A 14,509-nucleotide genomic window follows, 5' to 3' on the forward strand; every position below is an offset into this window, starting at 1 on the left:
CATGGGGAAGTGCAAGCATCATGGTATAGGGTGGAATAGGCCTGAACAAGAGAGTGGGTCCTGTGGTGTTCGAGAACCTTGGTCCAGGGAGAGGAGACGGCATCAAAGTGGTGCGCTACATCGACCAAGCTCTCAGACCCCAAGTCATACCATATTTCGCTCGTTACCGGAACAACATTTTCCAGCATGATAACGCCCGGGCCCATACTGCCATATGACCCATTGAGCTACACGGGACTTCCTACAGCAGAACGTGTCAACACTATGCAGTGGCCAGCCACTAGTCCTGATTTAAACCCAGTTGAACATCTTTGGGATGAAATTCAGAGGAGGCTGAATAATGTCATACCAAGGCCGAACACAGCCGATTTATTGCGCCAGCCCTTTCTCAGAGTGTGGTTCAAAGTGCCAATCGCCTTCATCAATCGATTGGTGCACTCCATGCATAGACGCGGTGCTGCAGTTATTGCCGCTCGTGGTGGTCACACTAGATACTGAAGTCAAGAGTCTGAATGAACTGCAAACATTCACGTAATGTCTTGGAATTGTGCTCAGTTATTCATTGATATGTCAAGATATTGTACACAAAAAACTGTTTGTGATCCGCATATTATGTCCATTTCTGTAATGATTTGATTACAGTCCCTTTCTAATTCGTACTGACGTGTTTTTTTCCTGCTGAGTATATAATAGAAATAAGAAACTTCACATGTGTTACTATATGTCCCAAACATAGACATATAGAACACAGTGTGTCGCTAGTGGATAAATCTGGGGTATGGAAAAATGGCGCTCAACTCTTGCAAATTCTGGGGTAAACGTCTCCAGGCACCAAGGGTTCTTCCAAGAGCACCCCACACTTGTTTGATGTGATTGAGCTGAGATGAGGTTCGAAACACTGGTGTTATGGTGAGGGACCTCAGTACTTAACCAGGTGTCATGGTGATGGGCCTCAATACTTACACATGTGTTATAGTGCTTGACCTCAGTACTAACCCATGTGTTATAGTGCTTGACCTCAGTACTAACCCAAGTGTTATAGTGCTTGACCTCAGTACTAACCCAGGTGTTATAGTGCTTGATCTCAGTACTTACCCAGGTGTTATAGTGCTTGACCTCAGTACTTACACGGGTGTTATACATATTGCTGGATCTCAGCACTTACACAACTGTCTTTGTGCTGAACCTTATATTACTCACGGAAATAGAAAGAAAATGTTTTTTGCGTGGATTTCGTAGCTTTGATCACAACTAAACTTTGAATGTTAAATATTCTATGACTATCGTTTTTCCCATTTTTGGTTTATGACACTTTTTGTAAAGTCATCTCAAATAGATGAGTTTACGGGAGAGGAAATCGAGTCATTTTTACCCGTTGAAAGTTCATCAGTGAAAATGCACGCTTCTGGTGCCAGCTATAGTATGTAAATGAGATCCATAGATTCGCGTGCATAATATATGTTATGAAAAACGTCTTATACCATTCATCCTTTATTTCCTTTATTCTAATTGATATCCAAAATATTCCATTTAAGGATTTTCATGCCTGTAGTGTTGTTGACAGTTTCTACGAGTTTATTCATAGCTTTGATTGTCAATTGCACAATCGCTATGGCAACGCATAGTGCAAATGCATCTTCCCGTCTAAACAGTGCGCAGGTGGTCGTTACCACCCACTGTTGATACTGACATGTATTATAACATGTTTCTAAATTTGTTGATTATATGCAGTTTTTTATATATTTTTGCCTGTAAAATAGAAACTTGGACGATGATAAGAGGACCAAATTCAAAGACCTTAGTTGGGAAAGAACATAGTTATTTTAATATTTGTTAAAACTACCTATTTTAATGAAGAAATAAACAAATAAACGCCAAAAAACATTTTATTTCTTTTTCCGTGATTACTTTAGTACTTACATAGGCGTTATTGTTCTGGACCTCTGTACTTACACAAATGTCATTCATATTTATAGCGTTCTGGCTCCTGGCTTCAAAACATGGTTTTTTGAACTAGTGCTGGACCTCAGGACATACACAGGTGTCATAGTGCTGAACCTCAAGACTTACACAGGTGTCGTAGTGCTGGACCTCAAGACTTACACAGGTGTCGTAGTGCTGGACCTCAAGATTTACACAAGTGTCGTAGTGCTAGACCTCAAGACTTACACAGGTGTCAAATTGCTTGACCTCAGGACTTACACAGGTGTCATAGTGTTGAACCTGGGTACTTAGACATGTGTCATAGAGCTGGGCCTGAAAACTAACAAAGGTGTCATAGTGCTGGACCTCAATACTTACACAGGTGTCGTAGTGCTGGACCTCACGACTTACACATGTGTCATAGTGCTGGGCCTGGGTACTTGCACAGGTGTGATAGTGCTGGACCTCAGGACTTACACAGTTGTCACAGTGCTGGACCTCAATACTTACACAGGTGTTGTAGTGCTGGATCTCAGGACTTACACAGTTGTGATAGTGCTGGACCTCAGGACGTACACAGTTGTCGTTGTGCTGGACCTCAGTAGTAACATACTTTTTAAAGTTTTGGACCTTATTGCTTTCACAGATGTCTTTCTTGTTTATTGCGTTCAAGCTATTGACAAATGTGGACTGAGGCCTTAAATCGAGGCTAAAAATATTTGTGTCCTACCTTGATGTTATGCTATGTTCCAACATGTCCCTCAATTCTTGGAATACATAAACAGAAACTTGTTTGTGTTGAAGAATGAATCCCGATACAGGTATAAGTTTATAGCAAGGGTATATATTTAGATATATTTCTTTAATACAAACACTCCTACATTTATAAAGTTAAAGCATCAATATATCTTAAGGTCAAGATAAATGAGAACATGAATATAAGTGTATTATTTATAGTATTCACTTTAATGAATTGATGATCAACTGGTCTAGTTACTGTCGTTAAGAGGTGTTTGTTTATTGCAACACATTGCAATATGTACCAATGTGGACAAAACAAGATCCAGTCATCTGCACATTTGATAAGCGATGACATATTTATCCACCATTCGCCTCAAGTGTCAAGTGGAAGGAATACGAAGCCATTCATCTATAATTTGCATGAGCGCTTGTCATTACCATACAAAGAACACACTGAGTGAATGACATGAGCCGTCTATTTCTGTTCATGTGATTGGTTTGTTTGTTCATTGTTTAACGCCACAAGCAGCAATATTCAAGCTACATGGTGACGGTCTTAATCGAGTCAGGATCAGACAATCCAGTGCTCAACAGTATGAACATCGATCTACGTCACTGGGATACGATGACATTTGTCAACCAAGTAAGTGACAACCCGATTCTGTTTATGGACGGCACCTGGGCCCCGTTTCACAAAGCTATCGTAGCGCTACGACTGTCGTAGGTCTATATTACAGTATAGGAGGTGCGAAAAGGTAACAAGATCTTTGGCTTACGAGAGCTTTTTGAAACGGGACACTGGTCAAGACTACCAGTTGTTGGGCTGAACAAGCCGCCCATCTTGGAATCATTGTACGTGATTGTGCCGCAATTGCAAAAGGTTCGGTTCTGATCGATGTTCCAGGGTGAACTAATGGACAGGCTGTCCCACGACAAAAACAGAAAAGAAAAGCCTGAAGACGCGTGAATTATTCATTATCGATGCAATTCAGCCGATACATTGCAGTTTTCCCATCCATGACAGAGAAATAAATTACCCTTTATTCCAGCGTTGACATTCTTGAGGGTCTCCCATTACATTTAATAGAAAAATAGGCTGAACATTATTTATATTTCACAGCCAGGGTAATGAGACTTAAATTCAGATTCACTGCAATTTCGCTCTTAATGTATCTATATTATAGTGCCATTTCAGCATTTCTTTCACGTTTAGAACTGACGAAACGATAGGAAATGTTTTCAAAATTGATATGTGAGTGGGATATGGTAACTGGAGTATTCAATAGTATCATAGGCTCACGTGTATAGACGAAATTATTTTCAAAATTTAAGAGCATTGTAACTGTGTCTCGTGTTTGATTGGTTGATACAGTACTAATCAGCATGTTGGTGGTCGCTAAATGATGCAGACATTAACTGAAACAATGTACATCGATTACTTCGAGTTTAATGATAATTTAAACCGTCAATCGACCCACGTGGCTCAATCCACGACATCGTCTACACTACAAAAATATGTGTTATTTGTTGTTATCATGCCTGTCACTTTGCTTCTAATTAACTCGCTGGATGACACATGGGCATTTATGTCTTTCCTCATGAACTCTCTGGCAAACACAAGGTCATTTCCTCACGTGTTTGTTAACATATACTCACTCACATATTTCATACTTATTGTGAGGTGCAGGTCTGGTTTATAAACGCACCTGCCCCAGGTTCCTTTACAATTCTTAATCGTGATGAGAAGAAATTCGACATTAACGAGGAATACATTTATACTTTAAAAAACTGTTGTAAAACTTCGTTGTGCACCTTCTTCCGCTGCTCCCGAAATTCTGTCCAAAAGGGTGTATATTATACAGCAACGGGTACGGAAAGTTTGATTTTAGCAGACAATAGCAGACCTTGATCTAACCCTGATCAAATTGAGTGATTATTATAAGTTTAATGGGTGTTCGGGGAACTTGGCCCATTTACACCTTACCCATCGTAAGGGTTTTCTAAGTTTCTAAACATTTATAAAGTAGTAAAGCTTCCACAGGCTTTAATATAATCAGGAGTGACATTCTGAACTTCACGGCGAACGATATTCATTGAGCATAATGGTCCAGCCATTGAGATGTCAATATTGAGAGCTGTAAGAGATTCCACCAGCGTCTTACGTTGTTTACATAATTTTTGCAATGCAATGAATAATGAGCCACATTACACACTGTGCAATCTGCAGAAATATCTTTATTAATAATATTAAGATATGCACCAAGACCATCACTGTGGAAATCTTCTCTTGAACTGCCGATCGCCGCCACATAGCTGGAATACTGCTGAGTGCGGCGTAACACTAAAGTCGCTCACTCACTCATTGTTCACCACTAGACCTATCCATGTGCCAAGCTTTGGGAAGGTATATTTTGAAGATCTGTTCCGGAAACGAGCACTATCGTCTTGTTACCATAGAAACTCGATAAATGTATTTTAGCAAATGCAAAAGCACCAGATCAGCACCAGACCTATCTGTGCATATTGTCAATAATGATTGATTAGTATTGATTTTTGCTGTTTAATATTTGTTTGCCTTAATGTTTCCTACTTTTAGTGTTAACTATAGTCCAACGTGAACTAGGCAACGTTACATACGTACCCAAGGTGAAGTTTTCCAGTGTAAAGGGATCAGTGTGTCTACATGTACCCCAAACCACTTCATGATCGTGACCTGTTTATCATGTGGTGTTGATCTTTTTGGTTTGTTTGTTGTTGTTTTTTGTTTGGTGTTGGTGTTGCTGTTGTTGTTTTTGTTTACTGGGTGGGTGGAATGGGGAGTTTATTGTTATTGCCAGTGTTTCCATGAAAATCCGGGTTAGAATTGATCTTCAGCAACTCATACTTGGTCTAATTTTCGGACTCGAATAACGAGATCCGGTTTGTTGTTGATGCATGTTATCGTATCCCGATTTTGTAGATTCATGCATATGGTGCCAATCAGTTGTTTGTGTGGTCCAGGGTGAATCATGTACAGACCACGGCCATAGGGCTCAGTGCAGCGTTAATCAACAAGCCCAACAACATCACGATGGGGGATACCAGAAATAGTACCTACACAGGTGCGATGGTGATGGATATCAGTACTTACACAGGTGTGATAGTGCTGTACCTCAGTACTTACACAGGTGTGATAGTGCTGGATCTCAGTACTTACACAGGTGTGATAGTGCTTGGCCTGAGTACTTGCAGAAGTGTTATAGTGCTGGGCCTCAGTACTAATTGTGTCACGGTGTATATATCTACGGCGTTATATGGCGTAGACAGATATTATTGTGCTAGACCTCAGTGCTTTCACATATGCCTTTCTTATTTACAGCGGTTAACTTCGTCTTCGCGATGTAGAAATGTGTTCTTGTGCCAGGACTTTTACAGGTGCGATAGTGCTTGAGCTCCGTAATGTCACAGATGTGATAATGTTGGACCTCAGCACGTACACAGGTGGCAGTGTGCTCGACCTCTACGTAAAATGGCGCATGCTAATTTTGAAGTCAAATGACACTCAATTTGTTAAACTCAAACTTTCGGGAAACCGTCATCAAATGGCATTTACTATTATATCTTGGTGTTATGATATTTTCCAAAATAGCTAGTGAAATGGCACTCAGACACCATTCTTGGAATAAATAAATGCAAAGAGTGTTTCAAGGTCGTAAAAGGAATACGAAGCCTTTTATTCATAATTTGTAGGAACGCTTGTCATTCCTACGCAAAGGACACATTGAGTGAATGCGATTAGCCGTCTATTTCTGTTCATGTGATAGGATTGTTTGCTTATTGCTCATGCCGCACAATATTCCAGCTATATGGCGGCGGTTTGTAAATAATCGAGTTTGGACCAGACAATCCAGTGCTCAACAGCATTAGCATCTATCTCGCAATCGGGATGCGATCGCATTTGTCAACTACGTCAGCGAGCCTGACCACCCGATCCTGTTAGTGGATTCTTACGACAGTTATTGGTTTGCTGAAGACCAATTCTAACCCGGACCTTCGCAGGTATCGTGCACGAATTATGAGACGGGGTATTAAGCTCTGTTATGTGGCCCTACTCTGTATGCTTCTTACAGATGTCGCATCGTCTGTGCTCCGGTTAACGCTTTTTTTTGTTTAACGCCGCTTTCAGACGGACAGACAGACATTTATTTCAGTAATGTAGGCCCTTGGCCCATAATACAACATAGTGCAATTATAAAGAATACATACATGCTGGATATAGGATGACAATTGGAGTACAGGGTCAATTGATAGTAGTAGTGGATTTATGTCTTAGTTTTAATACGGTGGAGAGGAATGTAGTTAATGAATTTAGATAATTTATGTCGTTGCGAGTAATTAAACGCACAAAAGTTTCAATTGTTGGAGGGTGGGTCTGGTGGGTTGTGAAACCTTTATTTCTTATTTCAGAATATTTACCACAGATGAGTAGAACATGGAGCTCATCTTCAACATAGTTTAAACCAACAGAGTGGCAGTAAAGGCAGAGACGTTGATCATAGGGTGTATTTGTTTGGCGGCCGGTTTCCACTGCTAATCTAAAGTTGTTACAGCGGAACATAGCCATAACTTATCTTAGATATGGGAGGAGGTCACATGACAAGAAGTGTTCGACATTAAGTAAAGATTTAAATTGTGAATAATATTTACATTTAGATGAAGAGTCAAGTGAGGAACGCCAATTTGAAGGAAGCAGTCATAAAATCGCTGCTTGAAGATGAATATAAATGTTTTAATGCAGCGAATTTCTTGTGAGATCCATACAAACCCAAAACCATACTGAAAAAGGATTTGTCTTATATGTGAAGCCCAAGTAGATTTATCATTATCATCGAGAGATTTGAGCATTTGGTAGGCCTGATAAGGATGTCTATGGTGTTGTAGCTGCAACAGGCTGCACCAGTACATTATTGATCTAGAGGTATAGTGGTATTGCAGTGAGAGTCTGCCACACTCTCCAAGCACCATGCTATTGTTGGTATACTTGCTGACTTGGAGAAAAGTCTTACATAACTAAAAATGTACAGTTTCAATATGTCTGCAATTAGTGGTTCCCCAAATCTCTGATCCATAACACAGAATAGGTGTAATCATGGAGTCAAATATCTTAAAAATGTCCTTGTGATTAATACATCCAAAATATTTATGGTAATTATAGAAGGAGAATATAGCTTTGCTTGCTTGAGCTGCTAAACAGGATTTGGCTTTAGTCCATGACAATTTAGGGGTGAACACAATTCCAAGATAGCTGTACATATTCACAACGTCTATTTGTTCACCATTTAAAAACCATTTCTCATAAGAACGAAGGGGACCACCATTTCTAAAAACAATAATTTTTGTTTTGTTCAGATTAACTTTCATTCCTGCATCTGCACAGAATTTTTCAACAATATTAATTTTCTTTTGGAGCTGTAAAGCAGTGTCGGATACAGTTTATACATCATCGGCAAATAATAGCGAAAATACGTCAGGAATATGAGTTGATGAGAATACACCTCTTCCACCATCTTCCTCCAGCATTTGAGCAAGTTTGTTTATGAATATAATAAAAATCTGCGGACTCAGAGTGCATCCTTGGTGGGTACCAATATTACATTTGAAATAGGGTGATAACCCCGAATCAGTTCTTGCACAAGCGCACAATGTAGAATACATGTTGATAATAAATTTAAGGAATTTTCCCTTTAACTCCTTTTCTATCAAACTCATAAAAAGTAATCTATGTTAATAGAGTCAAATGCCTTGGAAAAGTCAATAAAAAGGCAATAGAACCTTCCATTTCGCTTTGACAGATATATAGTGACCATAGTTTGAAGGGTGAAGATATGGTCTGTTGTTGAATAATCATGTCTGAATCCAGCTTGTGCCTCTGAAATTGTATCATTATTGTCACACCATTGTTTCAGTCTATTATCAGCAATTGAGGCTAGAACCTTGCATAAGCAGTTGATCAATGAAATTCCCGCATTCAGGCTCACTGAACTGGCTGTTGCTTGTCATCGTATACCATTTGCGAGGATCGATGCTCATGACGTCAATCATTGGGTTGACTCGATTATTTACAGACTGCTGTAAGATAGCTGTAAGATAGCTGTAAGATTGGCTGTGTGCAGTTTTAGACGACAAAACAAACACAAGTTCTATGCCAGATTTTGACGGATCAGGTGAACAACTGCCATGCCTTTGCTTGTGTTTATGTCATGTTGCACCGGCGGATCAGGATGCAATATGTTTATATTACAAAGTATTATACAGAGATACCTCAACATCAAAGGTGGTAAACTCTATACACCTTTCGTCGATTTCGAGTATGGAATACAGTTACACCCTGACCTAGTACATATTTTCTTCTGGTTTTTGCAGACGATATTGTGCTATTCTCAAGCACTGTTGCAGGTTTACAAAGACTTATACAAGAACTTGAGAATTATTGTGACCAGAACAAATTAACTGTACATAAAAATAAAACTAAGTAGTAGTTTTTAAAAAAGGGGGACGTTTATCAAAAAACGAGAAGTGGTTGTATAAAGGTAAAGAATTAGAAGGCACCAGTTCGTACAAATATTTGGGAATGTTATTTAGTAATTGTTTATCTTGGACAGCACATGTTAGTTACGCTTGTTTGCAAAAAGGTCATGATAGGTATCTTTAAACAATTAAATGTACTCGGTGACATAAATATAAGTTCATACTTTAAGTATTTGATGCCAAAATTAAGCCAATTTTATCGTATTGAGCCGAACTATGGGGTTTGAATTATTACAGTGATATCGAAAGAGTTCAATTTAAAGCATGTAAAAGATTTCTTGGTGTTAAATCCAATACGATGAATACAATGGTGAGTGGAGAATGTGGTAAATACCCGATGCACTTATTTACAAATATCAGAGTTATAAAATACTGGTTAAAATTACTGAAGATGCCTTCCTATAGGCTACCAAAGAAATGTTACAATATGATGATGCTATTGGATAAAAATGGACACACAAATTGGGTTTCTGCTGTTAGATATTTTCTATTCTCGAAAGGGTTTGGTTTTGTATGGAACGATCAGTATGTTGATTCTGAGGGTAAGTTTATTTTAGAACTAACACAAGGATTAAAAGATATCTATTTGCAAGAATGGTTTGAAAAGATATCACTTTCCGGTAAATGTCTGTATTATAAGTTGTTTAAATGTACTTTTGACTCTTATCTTTCATGTCTAAACGTAAAAAAGTATATGATAGCGTTAAGCAGATTGAGATGTTCTTCACATGATTTATCTATCGAAAAAGGAAGATTTAAAAATGTCAAAAAAGAAAATAGAAGTTGCAAACTATGTGATCTTATCGAAATAGAAGATGAATATCATTTTCTTTTAATTTGCCCTGCGTATAATTCCATCAGAAACTTGTATATTAAGAAATATTATTGTGCCCATCCAAACCTTTATAAATTCTCAGCATTGTCGAATAACAAAACCCATACTATACTTCAAAACTTGTCCATGTTTGATTACTATGCCATGTTGTTTAGGACAGAATATATCTCAGAACACAATGTAACCTAAAGTTAATTATTTTCCCTTCATGTATATTATCCGTGCGTGTAAATATTGATTTATAAATGCATTGTACTACAGGCCTGTGGCCTTTCAGTACCGGAAATAAATATAACGAGATACGCTCATCTTTTTGCAAACACCAGGTATCATCACTATCTGATGATGACGTATGAACACAAACTTATTATATTGTTGGAATCGTACAATGACCTCTGCTTTTAGTGGTGATGTGTCGTAACTTCTTTGGCCGTTTTTTTAGAAAATTGTGAAGTACAAGAATGGCAAGTACAAGAGTTTATTGATAACAACGTCATGTTGTTACTTGAGTGAGACGTTTCGACAGAAATTCTTGAACAGTTGTGAAACATGTTATGAGGACGTGTTTTTCTTAATTATTATGTCACATTAATGAACTTTTACTTGTGATGGATCACAATAGTTTAAAACCCTGATTGTGATTTGAACTCGCATCTGGAACTGTAAGCTATGTAATTTCGCCTGTTAAGAGTAAGCATAGGCGTTGCCTCCCTTTGTTTTGCTAATTTGTAATTTCTAGATGTGGTACATACTTGATAATCTCCAGGGTATACGTTACGATAACTCTCCACTATACCCTGGACGCATATACGTCTTGACCCGATGATTATATTACCTCCCTCGGCTTGCTCCGCATTCTCACAGTCGCCAATCAGCTAAGCCGCCGTTACAACCGAACTTGTCAGTGTCAACAAAGATAGAGGTCGCAGCCGCGAAGGTTTGTTCGCAGTGCGACTCAGATTTTTGGGGAAATCATACAGACAAATTTACAGATATGAAATTTAAAAAAAATATATGCAAGAACTCCTTCAACCTCTTTCAGAGTACCTCTGCATCAATTGTGTTGCCAAGTTTAATCGGTTAGATAACTTAAGAAGCAAAAGTTAGTTGTGATTAGTCCGCTCAACCTCCCAGCGTAGACACCTGAATGGATAAGAAGCCAGCTAAGGGAGGTAATAAAATTATCCGGCGAAACTGTAGATGCGTCCAGGGTATTGTGGAGAGTTATCGTAACGTATAGCCTGGAGACTATCGAGGATGGATGTGGTAGTGTGGCATGGCTTTTGTTGGAGTGAGTGAGTGAGTTGAGTTTTACGCTGCACTCAGTAATATTCCAGCTATATAGCGGCGGTCTGTAAATAATCAGACAATCCAGTGATCAACAACATGAGCATCGATCTGCTCAATTTGGAACCGATGACATGTGTCAACCAAGTCAGCGAGCCTGACCACCCGATCCCGATAGTCGCCTCTTACGGCAAGCATGGGTTACTGAAGATCAATATTCTAACCCGGACCTTCACGGGTACATAACAGGAAGCCAATTAGATCCTAACAGTGTTATCTTTAACACACCCCATCCCCACTCTTGGCTTTTGGGGTAATGATGATGAATTCATTGATTATGTAAAAATATCAACTGAAGTTAATGAAATAAAAATAACAATGCAAGCTTAACTTTATTTGATGTTTTTTCTAAAGCTCGTTTTCCAATATTAATTACATGAAAAATGTAATAACTGTTACCACTATTAAAAGAGAATAAAAAAGTAAAGTCTATATCATTTTCACATCTATATTTTTGCGCAAAGATTAGAAAGCCCCATGTTTTATCAGTAATTGAAAAAAAATAAATGACCGATTAAAACTATTTTTAATTTAAATTCTTTAGAATTTGCTTTGGCGGAAAAAAACTGGAAAGCTGCCAGCAAAGTTACCTATTATGTTGTATAATATATTTTCCATGCTTCATCATCTTAGAGCGTCACAAGTCATATTTAGGTAAATAAATGAAAGTAATTTAAAAACATATTCCACATGCGTTTTTAACATATGGTCAAGGATATCGACGGTAACAGTAAGGACGACAATGGTAACAGTATGGACGACAATGGTAACAGTACGGACATTAAAGAAATCTTTTCATATTACATAAGGCAAATGGATCAGAAGGACAAAACAACATTTCGTGTTGCTCAATTGAAATAGATAAATGAATTCATATAGATACAATGCACAACCCCAGCCCGCTCCATACACACATACTTACACACACTATGAAGTTATGGTGCTATCTGATGGCATTAACTTTTTTCTATAGAAATATCATTGATTGCTTTGTATACACTAAACGCCAAAAGAAACCTTACCCTCCTTCCTTAATGACGGAGGTACCTATCTTCAGCGTGCATTGTGATGCGTGGACGTCCACTTCTTGGTCTGTCTACGGTGACCCCAGTCTGTCTGAAGCCCTGAATAAGTCTATAACCGTGATACGATGGCATCCGAGGGCGTTGGCAACGGCATTTTATGTCGACCCCATCAACACCATTACAATGGCTCTTTCTCTCTCTTCAGCTGTTAATCGTGGCATATTTCTCGTACTGGTGTATCATATCATGCATACTAGGCTCTCTTTATACCCTACAGAAGATTTTACATGTGAAATGGATGTAAATACTGCTTGAATATTACTTCGTTTTGGCGATTGATATTGCTATGTGTAAACAGAAAATGTTACTTTGCAAGCAAAAATGTTAACAAAGATAATTTTATATGTTCCTAAACATATTTTCACAATATCAAAGACACGTTTTACTTGTATCTCTAATGCCAATCTGCAAAAGATGTTTTAAAAGACTGAAATCATAGCAATGATTATTTTACAATTTTACACACTCTACAACAGTTGTTTCTTGTTTTAATAGTTGAAAAATGGTGACTTTAAATGGTTTATCTTTGTCCCAAACCAGAATTGTATTTCAACCTTTCTTTTGGACATCTAAATCACTGTTTTTGGTTTATTTCAGCATGGACGAAAATAGGACAATTTAACTCTTCTGAAAAAGATGCCTTTCACGTAAATATGAATGCATTTGAGAATGTTGTTTTGTGATTGGATAAAGCTGTGTTGTTAAGCTTTCTTGTAAACTAAAACCGTCTAACATATCTTTTTTAAGTAATTCATAAAGGTAGGAGGGTAACGTTTCTTTTGGCGTATAGTGTACTTGTATTTTAGCACAATTGTACTTATTAAAGTCACACATTGACTACATGTATTTTACCTTTAAATAAGCGAAAAAATATGGTAAATAAAACCCCCAAAAAGCAAAAGACATTTAGAAATATTTCACAGAAGAATTGAACAAAATATATGTTTGTTGGGTATACTTTTCCAACGTTACAGTAATGACAGTAAGTGATACTCGTATTGACGTCTATGACATTTAATACGATATGTATAGTTTGGCATGAAATGCATGTGGACCCGGATTTTTGTAAATATCTCTTCATCCAATGACCAAATCGAACTCAAACTGTGCAAGTGGATGTTTTGTCAGACAACCTAATCACATTGTAAATCACCGATTTTATGCATTTGCATTAAAGAATCTGTCTATGTAACTGTCAACAAAATAAACAGCAGAACGCAGAATGCTTGCAGAGGGAGGGAGCCAATGACCGAAAGTTTCAACGAAAATTTGGATTAAAGTTGAAATTTTTAAGCAATGACTAAAGTTTCCAATATTTTTACAATGCAAAAAAATAACAACAAGAAACACACACAAAAACAAAACACGAATAAAGAATGACAAATATTATCAGTATTTCAAATATAAATATTTATTGATTTTGAATAATTTTGTCCATACTGTTACTTTTTTGTATCCACACCAAACACTTAAGTTTCAATGAAAGTTTGGATTAAAGTTGATATTTTCCAGTTTCCAATATTTTAACCATAAATATATGAATGAAGAATAAAAAATATTATCAGTGTTCCAATTATTGTCAGTTTCAATTTTGTTTGCAGAAATTTGTCACTTCTGTTACCGAATTTGTCTGTACTGTTACCTGGCGTGAAATAAAAGACAATAAACCTTAATAAATCCATATTGTTGCTGAAGTTGTCCCTAAGTGTTACTTTTGTGAGGTAACAGTAAGGATAATTCTTGAGAAACAGTAAATGAATGCTCCCTTCAGCTCCCATAAAACACATCTTAATAAGGATTAATAAACAAAACAACTTAAATGCAAATTGATTTTTTTAAATTGAACTTATTCTATATTCGTAAAACATGGCAATAGTATGGACATACATATTTAGTAAATCAACATTTCACTAACCTGAGATCAAAATATGACTACATGTTCAGGAGACCCAAAAAATGCTGCATGTCAATTCAAAGACAGAAAGGGGAATGTTGAACAGAGGAAGTGGCT

Source organism: Haliotis rubra, unplaced genomic scaffold, assembly GCF_003918875.1.
Source record: "Haliotis rubra isolate DU_JTF1 unplaced genomic scaffold, ASM391887v1 Scf918, whole genome shotgun sequence".
Lineage (NCBI taxonomy): Eukaryota > Metazoa > Mollusca > Gastropoda > Lepetellida > Haliotidae > Haliotis > Haliotis rubra.